The sequence below is a fragment of the Sinohyriopsis cumingii genome, chromosome 11, assembly GCF_028554795.1.
Source record: "Sinohyriopsis cumingii isolate HCF-2022 chromosome 11, ASM2855479v2, whole genome shotgun sequence".
Classification (NCBI taxonomy): Eukaryota; Metazoa; Mollusca; class Bivalvia; order Unionida; family Unionidae; genus Sinohyriopsis; species Sinohyriopsis cumingii.
In genome coordinates, this window is record NC_142971.1 from 47,158,686 (window position 1) to 47,168,685 (window position 10,000).

Consider the following 10,000-nt stretch of genomic DNA (forward strand, 5'->3'; position numbering starts at 1 on the left):
AACATTTATTGTAGTTTTAATTGTAAATTTTTCGGGCATTTAAGTAGAAATTAAATGATTTCAGTTCTAGTGAGAACAACATTTCGACTGTAAAACATAATTTGTTGTCTTGATGCGTTTTCAAGACTCTTTTGCTGATTAGTCACACATCTCTTCAACGTTTCCGATGTACAAATGTTTGTGTGCAGTATAATATTAGTAACTAAAGTGTATACTGATTCAAAGTTCTAATCCAAAAGAAGCAAAACTGGCCTCAGATACTCATATTTGTCACTCATCCATTTTCTGACCCAGATAAGGGGAGAATTCCATGTTGAAATTGACTTAAAATGCAGATTCAGGACATTATTGTTGTTGTTGTTACTATTATTATTATTATTCGTCTTTCTGTCCTATCATTTGGTTAAAATAAGCGACACCGGCCTATAAGCTAACTTTAAAGATAGGGTCTTATCAGATTTGCAAAGGATCTCTTCTTGCAACTTGGAGAAGTTAACGTTGTGGAAATACAGAAAGTGGAAGCATGGAATATCTATCTAAACTTACTGTAATCAAAACAGAATTTTATAACCCAATTTATTTTGCCAATGGCCCATATTTACAGTATTCGCTACAGGATGCCAATTTTCCCACTGGCAGACTGAGGCCCTGCTGTAAAAGAAATCAATCAATCAATAAATTAATATAAAAAATTCTCACAATTCATACATTCCATATTTATCAATCAATTAGTGAATAAGAAATACCACAAATAAGTAGCCAAAATGAAAGACATTGATCGCATATTTTGCAACTCTGCGCAAGAGACTACACCAGGAATATATGAGAAGAAACTTGAAGGAAGTATTTCGACGTGAAAGGAGGCAGCTTGTTGTGGTAGTAAAAGTAGAGGAAACTGGATAAATTGAACCGAATTTGTTAATAAGAAATACTGGTCATCTATGATCGCATATTCCAGTAGTAAGGATCGAAACCAAGAGCAGAGAAGTGCAAAGCAACATTTGCTATATTCAGGTCCTATGCTTGATTTTTTTAGGATCCGAATTATTGAAGAAAGTTAAGGAAAAAGAGAAAATGAAAGTCGAGAAATTGCTCTATTTATTATTTATATTGAAGAAAGTAAATTTAGTTACAATAAAAGAAAGAAAGAAAAACTTCAACTGTTTTTAGTTATAAAAGAAAAAAAAAAAAAAAAAGAGTCTACAGCACCCGGTATTCCCAGGCGGTCACCCATCCAAGTACTAACCGGGCCCGACGTTGCTTAACTTCGGTGATCGGACGAGAACCGGTGCTTTCAACGTGGTATGGCCGTAGACACAAGTGTTTGTAAATTTAAGACTTATATTCGCTTCTCTCTTCACCGTTTCCGATGTACAGACGTTTACGTTTATGTGCCGTGTAAAATTAGTAATTAAAGTGTACTGATTAAAACTTATATAGATAAACTGCCTTCATACATTATTCAAATTTGTAATTCAGGCATTTTCGGACTCGGACATTAGTTGCTTAACCGGAGGTTTACACCTTCAAATGGACTTAAATAACAATGCATTTAAACGAAGATTCAGTTCATTTTTGTTGTTTTTGGGCATTATTAATATTATTATTATTATTATTATTTATCTTGTATCAACTGACTAATTCAATAGGTAAATAATCGACATCAGCCTATGAGCTACCTTTAAATACGGACTCGAATCTGATTTGAAACGGATATCGTCTTGCAGCTCGGAAACGTTAAAGTTGTGGAAACACAGAAAGTGCAAGGAAGTGGAAGCAGGGAACATCCATCCAAACTTACTGTAATCAAAACAGAGATTTATACACCAATTTATTTTGTCAATGGCCCATATTCGAAGTATTCGCTAAGGGATGCCAAGTTTCACACTGATAGACTGGCGCCCTGCTAAAAAACAGGTAAATAAATTAAAATAATTAAAAATAATACATTCCAAATATATCTATCAATTATTGAATAAGAAATACCACAGACAAGTATCCAAAATGAAAGACATCGATTGCATACGTTGCAATTATTCGCTATAGCATAGGCTGAATCCGGAATATCAGAAGAAATTTGGAGGATCTGGACGGCATACGAGGCGGCCCATTTCGATCCTGGAGGTAGAGGAAACTGAAAAATTTGCACCAGATTTGTGAACAAGAAATATTGGCCATATATGATCGCATATCCTCACAGTGAGGATGGAACCCAAAAAAAAATTAAAAAATGCCTACAGCACCCGGTATTCCCAGGCGGTCACCCATCCAAGTACTAACCGGGCCCGACGTTGCTTAACTTCGGTGATCGGACGAGAACCGGTGTTTTCAACGTGGTATGGCCGTAGACATTTGTATGTACAAATTTAAGACTAATATAGGTTGTCTCTTCGTCGTTACAAAGATACATTACACACACACACACACACACACACACACACACATATATATATATATATATATATATATATATATATATATATATATATATATATATATATATATATTAGAGACAGGGGAGAGCTCTGCTTACGACAATACATCCCTTCAGTTTCAATCTGTAAAGAAGCAAGAGCTTATTTGATCGCCGAAGTCACTGACATGTAGGTTGCCATATTTGTGCAGTCATTTGAATAGTAATACAATGGCGAGTTCCGTGTCAAATTTCATCAAGGTTGTCGTTTTCTTTCGTCAGTCAGCTTCATTAACGACAAATGATGTTATACTCGCAATTATTTCTGAGAAAATAAATCGTATTTCTCTCGATTTCATGCAGGTATATCTCGATGAAAGGTCGGTCAAGTTTGCATGGCAGGCTAGTAAGCACAGGGGCTCGCATCGTTGCTCACAATTGAACTGACAGTCATACATTTTATACTATATGTACGACTGATAGTTTCATTGTAAGCAATGATACGAGCCCCCTGTGGCTAGTAAGCAGCCTATGCCGATACCGCATGGTGTCGGCGATTTCCAACGTTTTGATAAGCAAAACAAATATGTCCATACACCCCAATACTAATGTCCAAATATCAAAAATCGCTATTTTGGGACTATTATGAATTCATTCAAGGACATTCTAAATTACATCATCGCCACACGTCAAGATTGTTATTACATCAGCACATTCAAAATTGGACTTCATTCAGAAAACCACTGGCATTCATTTGGAACACTACCCTTTTGGACTTGTCATATAACTTTTATGGACTATTTGTGATTTCATTTATAATGCTGAAAAGTATTTAAATTTTCACTTTGTATTCTTTATAAAAAATAAATTAAGTCGGTTGGTTTAGATTGGCTAAGATAGCATTAAGGTGTTTTTGTTTATATGAGCCAATATCACATTATTCTTTTCTTGGTTTAGATGGGCTAAGTTCACATTATGGTACATTGGTTTAGATGGGCTAAGTTCACATTAAGGTGTTTGGCTAAGTTTCCATTAAGATATTTGGTTTAGATTGGCTAAGTTTGCATTAAAGTGTATTGGCTTATATTGGCAAATTTCACATAGGAATTTGATTTAGATGGCCTAAGTTCACATTATGGTGTTCTGGCAAAAGACTGCTTGGTTTTGTTAGGCAATGAGGGTAGTCTTGCTCAATGGTACAATAGGGCAACCAGCTTGATAGAAATCTATCATGTTAACCATTGGACTGATGTACATTTTATCAGTGTAATTTAGAGTCTGTTTAAACCATTCCGAACCCCCCATCTCTCTCTCTCTCTTACATATATATATATATATATATATATATATATATATATATATATATATATATATATATATATATATATATATATCCGAAAGAAATAATATTTTCAATCTTTCTGCACTGTACTGATTTTCTGGTTGAATACTAAAATTAAGTTTAAATATATATAAGGAGTTTGCAAATTTTATAAAAGTCAGCTTGCCTAGCAAGTAGTAGGTCAATATGATACAATGTAGAATTTAAGAAAATGTCATTATATGTATTGAAACGTTTGTTTCCTTTGTATCTGTTGATACCTAAAAACCATATCCCAATAATTAAAATTATCCAAGACTATATGTAAATAATACACGTATGTATGTATGTATGTACACACACAAACGTATATATATATATATATATATATATATATATATATATATATATATATATATATATATATATATCACAAAAGACACACACATATCTTAAAACACCCTCAGCCACCCAGGATATATATATGATCCGTTTTTACGAGATAAACTTATTAATTCAGTATGGTATAATTATCGAATAAGATCAGTAGAGTTTTTGCCCTTGTTTGCAATCGTTATAGGATAACGCGTTAAAAATAAAATTACACAGAAGTACAATTAATGTTAATAGCTGATAAAGTTATGCGAACTTTGTTGCATACTCTCTCTCTCTCTCTCTCTCTCGTGTGTCAGTATGATAAAGCAAGAAGAAAAAGGAAGAACAGTAAAGAACATATATAAAAAGGTTTATTGAAACAGCGTCTCATCATGGTGTGGGCACCACGATGCATAGGGATAAATAAAAAAGCGAGTATTCCATTACTTTTCACTTCATTTGATATGCATCCATATGACACAGAATGCTCTCGGTGAGTACAGGGAATCAGATAAACGTCACTGTGCGGGACTAGGTATAAAACATTTATTGTAGTTTTAATTGTAAATTTTTCGGGCATTTAAGTAGAAATTAAATGATTTCAGTTCTAGTGAGAACAACATTTCGACTGTAAAACATAATTTGTTGTCTTGATGCGTTTTCAAGACTCTTTTGCTGATTAGTCACACATCTCTTCAACGTTTCCCATGTACAAATGTTTGTGTGCAGTATAATATTAGTAACTAAAGTGTATACTGATTCAAAGTTCTAATCCAAAAGAAGCAAAACTGGCCTCAGATACTCATATTTGTCACTCATCCATTTTCTGACCCAGATAAGGGGAGAATTCCATGTTGAAATTGACTTAAAATGCAGATTCAGGACATTATTGTTGTTGTTATTATTATTATTATTATTATTCGTCTTTCTGTCCTATCATTTGGTTAAAATAAGCGACACCGGCCTATAAGCTAACTTTAAAGATAGGGTCTTATCAGATTTGCAAAGGATCTCTTCTTGCAACTTGGAGAAGTTAACGTTGTGGAAATACAGAAAGTGGAAGCATGGAATATCTATTTAAACTTACTGTAATCAAAACAGAATTTTATAACCCAATTTATTTTGCCAATGGCCCATATTTACAGTATTCGCTACAGGATGCCAATTTTCCCACTGGCAGACTGAGGCCCTGCTGTAAAAGAAATCAATCAATCAATAAATTAATATAAAAAATTCTCACAATTCATACATTCCATATTTATCAATCAATTAGTGAATAAGAAATACCACAAATAAGTAGCCAAAATGAAAGACATTGATCGCATATTTTGCAACTCTGCGCAAGAGACTACACCAGGAATATATGAGAAGAAACTTGAAGGAAGTATTTCGACGTGAAAGGAGGCAGCTTGTTGTGGTAGTAAAAGTAGAGGAAACTGGATAAATTGAACCGAATTTGTTAATAAGAAATACTGGTCATCTATGATCGCATATTCCAGTAGTAAGGATCGAAACCAAGAGCAGAGAAGTGCAAAGCAACATTTGCTATATTCAGGTCCTATGCTTGATTTTTTTAGGATCCGAATTATTGAAGAAAGTTAAGGAAAAAGAGAAAATGAAAGTCGAGAAATTGCTCTACTTATTATTTATATTGAAGAAAGTAAATTTAGTTACAATAAAAGAAAGAAAGAAAAACTTCAACTGTTTTTAGTTATAAAAGAAAAAAAAAAAAAAAAAAGAGTCTACAGCACCCGGTATTCCCAGGCGGTCACCCATCCAAGTACTAACCGGGCCCGACGTTGCTTAACTTCGGTGATCGGACGAGAACCGGTGCTTTCAACGTGGTATGGCCGTAGACACAAGTGTTTGTAAATTTAAGACTTATATTCGCTTCTCTCTTCACCGTTTCCGATGTACAGACGTTTACGTTTATGTGCCGTGTAAAATTAGTAATTAAAGTGTACTGATTAAAACTTATATAGATAAACTGCCTTCATACATTATTCAAATTTGTAATTCAGGCATTTTCGGACTCGGACATTAGTTGCTTAACCGGAGGTTTACACCTTCAAATGGACTTAAATAACAATGCATTTAAACGAAGATTCAGTTCATTTTTGTTGTTTTTGGGCATTATTATTATTATTATTATTATTATTATTTATCTTGTATCAACTGACTAATTCAATAGGTAAATGATCGACATCAGCCTATGAGCTACCTTTAAATACGGACTCGAATCTGATTTGAAACGGATATCGTTTTGCAGCTCGGAAACGTTAAAGTTGTGGAAACACAGAAAGTGCAACGAAGTGGAAGCAGGGAACATCCATCCAAACTTACTGTAATCAAAACAGAGATTTATACACCAATTTATTTTGTCAATGGCCCATATTCGAAGTATTCGCTAAGGGATGCCAAGTTTCACACTGATAGACTGGTGCCCTGCTAAAAAACAGGTAAATAAATTAAAATAATTAAAAATAATACATTCCAAATATATCTATCAATTATTGAATAAGAAATACCACAGACAAGTATCCAAAATGAAAGACATCGATTGCATACGTTGCAATTATTCGCTATAGCATAGGCTGAATCCGGAATATCAGAAGAAATTTGGAGGATCTGGACGGCATACGAGGCGGCCCATTTCGATCCTGGAGGTAGAGGAAACTGAAAAATTTGCACCAGATTTGTGAACAAGAAATATTGGCCATATATGATCGCATATCCTCACAGTGAGGATGGAACCCAAAAAAAAATTAAAAAATGCCTACAGCACCCGGTATTCCCAGGCGGTCACCCATCCAAGTACTAACCGGGCCCGACGTTGCTTAACTTCGGTGATCGGACGAGAACCGGTGTTTTCAACGTGGTATGGCCGTAGACATTTGAACGTACAAATTTAAGACTAATATAGGTTGTCTCTTCGTCGTTACAAAGATACATTACACACACACACACACACACACACACACACACACACACACACACACACACACATATATATATATATATATATATATATATATATATATATATATATATATATATATATATATATATATATATATATATATATATATATATATATTAGAGACAGGGGAGAGCTCTGCTTACGACAATACATCCCTTCAGTTTCAATCTGTAAAGAAGCAAGAGCTTATTTGATCGCCGAAGTCACTGACATGTAGGTTGCCATATTTGTGCAGTCATTTGAATAGTAATACAATGGCGAGTTCCGTGTCAAATTTCATCAAGGTTGTCGTTTTCTTTCGTCAGTCAGCTTCATTAACGACAAATGATGTTATACTCGCAATTATTTCTGAGAAAATAAATCGTATTTCTCTCGATTTCATGCAGGTATATCTCGATGAAAGGTCGGTCAAGTTTGCATGGCAGGCTAGTAAGCACAGGGGCTCGCATCGTTGCTCACAATTGAACTGACAGTCATACATTTTATACTATATGTACGACTGATAGTTTCATTGTAAGCAATGATACGAGCCCCCTGTGGCTAGTAAGCAGCCTATGCCGATACCGCATGGTGTCGGCGATTTCCAACGTTTTGATAAGCAAAACAAATATGTCCATACACCCCAATACTAATGTCCAAATATCAAAAATCGCTATTTTGGGACTATTATGAATTCATTCAAGGACATTCTAAATTACATCATCGCCACACGTCAAGATTGTTATTACATCAGCACATTCAAAATTGGACTTCATTCAGAAAACCACTGGCATTCATTTGGAACACTACCCTTTTGGACTTGTCATATAACTTTTATGGACTATTTGTGATTTCATTTATAATGCTGAAAAGTATTTAAATTTTCACTTTGTATTCTTTATAAAAAATAAATTAAGTCGGTTGGTTTAGATTGGCTAAGATAGCATTAAGGTGTTTTTGTTTATATGAGCCAATATCACATTATTCTTTTCTTGGTTTAGATGGGCTAAGTTCACATTATGGTACATTGGTTTAGATGGGCTAAGTTCACATTAAGGTGTTTGGCTAAGTTTCCATTAAGATATTTGGTTTAGATTGGCTAAGTTTGCATTAAAGTGTATTGGCTTATATTGGCAAATTTCACATAGGAATTTGATTTAGATGGCCTAAGTTCACATTATGGTGTTCTGGCAAAAGACTGCTTGGTTTTGTTAGGCAATGAGGGTAGTCTTGCTCAATGGTACAATAGGGCAACCAGCTTGATAGAAATCTATCATGTTAACCATTGGACTGATGTACATTTTATCAGTGTAATTTAGAGTCTGTTTAAACCATTCCGAACCCCCCATCTCTCTCTCTCTTATATATATATATATATATATATATATATATATATATATATATATATATATATATATATATATATATATATATATATATATATATATCCGAAAGAAATAATATTTTCAATCTTTCTGCACTGTACTGATTTTCTGGTTGAATACTAAAAGTAAGTTTAAATATATATAAGGAGTTTGCAAATTTTATAAAAGTCAGCTTGCCTAGCAAGTAGTAGGTCAATATGATACAATGTAGAATTTAAGAAAATGTCATTATATGTATTGAAACGTTTGTTTCCTTTGTATCTGTTGATACCTAAAAACCATATCCCAATAATTAAAATTATCCAAGACTATATGTAAATAATACACGTATGTATGTATGTATGTATGTACACACACAAACGTATATATATATATATATATATATATATATATATATATATATATATATATATATATATATATATATATATATATATATATATCACAAAAGACACACACATATCTTAAAACACCCTCAGCCACCCAGGATATATATATGATCCGTTTTTACGAGATAAACTTATTAATTCAGTATGGTATAATTATCGAATAAGATCAGTAGAGTTTTTGCCCTTGTTTGCAATCGTTATAGGATAACGCGTTAAAAATAAAATTACACAGAAGTACAATTAATGTTAATAGCTGATAAAGTTATGCGAACTTTGTTGCATACTCTCTCTCTCTCTCTCTCTCTCTCTCTCTCTCGTGTGTCAGTATGATAAAGCAAGAAGAAAAAGGAAGAACAGTAAAGAACATATATAAAAAGGTTTATTGAAACAGCGTCTCATCATGGTGTGGGCACCACGATGCATAGGGATAAATAAAAAAGCGAGTATTCCATTACTTTTCACTTCATTTGATATGCATCCATATGACACAGAATGCTCTCGGTGAGTACAGGGAATCAGATAAACGTCACTGTGCGGGACTAGGTATAAAACATTTATTGTAGTTTTAATTGTAAATTTTTCGGGCATTTAAGTAGAAATTAAATGATTTCAGTTCTAGTGAGAACAACATTTCGACTGTAAAACATAATTTGTTGTCTTGATGCGTTTTCAAGACTCTTTTGCTGATTAGTCACACATCTCTTCAACGTTTCCCATGTACAAATGTTTGTGTGCAGTATAATATTAGTAACTAAAGTGTATACTGATTCAAAGTTCTAATCCAAAAGAAGCAAAACTGGCCTCAGATACTCATATTTGTCACTCATCCATTTTCTGACCCAGATAAGGGGAGAATTCCATGTTGAAATTGACTTAAAATGCAGATTCAGGACATTATTGTTGTTGTTATTATTATTATTATTATTATTCGTCTTTCTGTCCTATCATTTGGTTAAAATAAGCGACACCGGCCTATAAGCTAACTTTAAAGATAGGGTCTTATCAGATTTGCAAAGGATCTCTTCTTGCAACTTGGAGAAGTTAACGTTGTGGAAATACAGAAAGTGGAAGCATGGAATATCTATCTAAACTTACTGTAATCAAAACAGAATTTTATAACCCAATTTATTTTGCCAATGGCCCATATTTACAGTATTC

At 33.5% G+C, this 10,000-nt stretch overlaps 4 non-coding genes across 4 annotated transcripts; all 4 read right to left on the bottom strand.

The window, feature by feature from the left end:
• Positions 1-1,197: 1,197 nt before the first annotated feature.
• Positions 1,198-1,316, bottom strand: LOC149788341 (5S ribosomal RNA). Its single transcript, XR_016424582.1, has one exon. It is a non-coding gene; the product is annotated as a 5S ribosomal RNA (ribosomal RNA).
• Positions 1,317-2,231: 915 nt separating this feature from the next.
• On the bottom strand, positions 2,232-2,350 carry LOC149788342 (5S ribosomal RNA). Its single transcript, XR_016424710.1, has one exon. It is a non-coding gene; the product is annotated as a 5S ribosomal RNA (ribosomal RNA).
• Positions 2,351-5,848: 3,498 nt separating this feature from the next.
• On the bottom strand, positions 5,849-5,967 carry LOC149788343 (5S ribosomal RNA). The gene has a single exon (XR_016424583.1). It is a non-coding gene; the product is annotated as a 5S ribosomal RNA (ribosomal RNA).
• A 915-nt stretch (positions 5,968-6,882) lies between these two features.
• On the bottom strand, positions 6,883-7,001 carry LOC149788344 (5S ribosomal RNA). Its single transcript, XR_016424712.1, has one exon. It is a non-coding gene; the product is annotated as a 5S ribosomal RNA (ribosomal RNA).
• Positions 7,002-10,000: the final 2,999 nt, after the last annotated feature.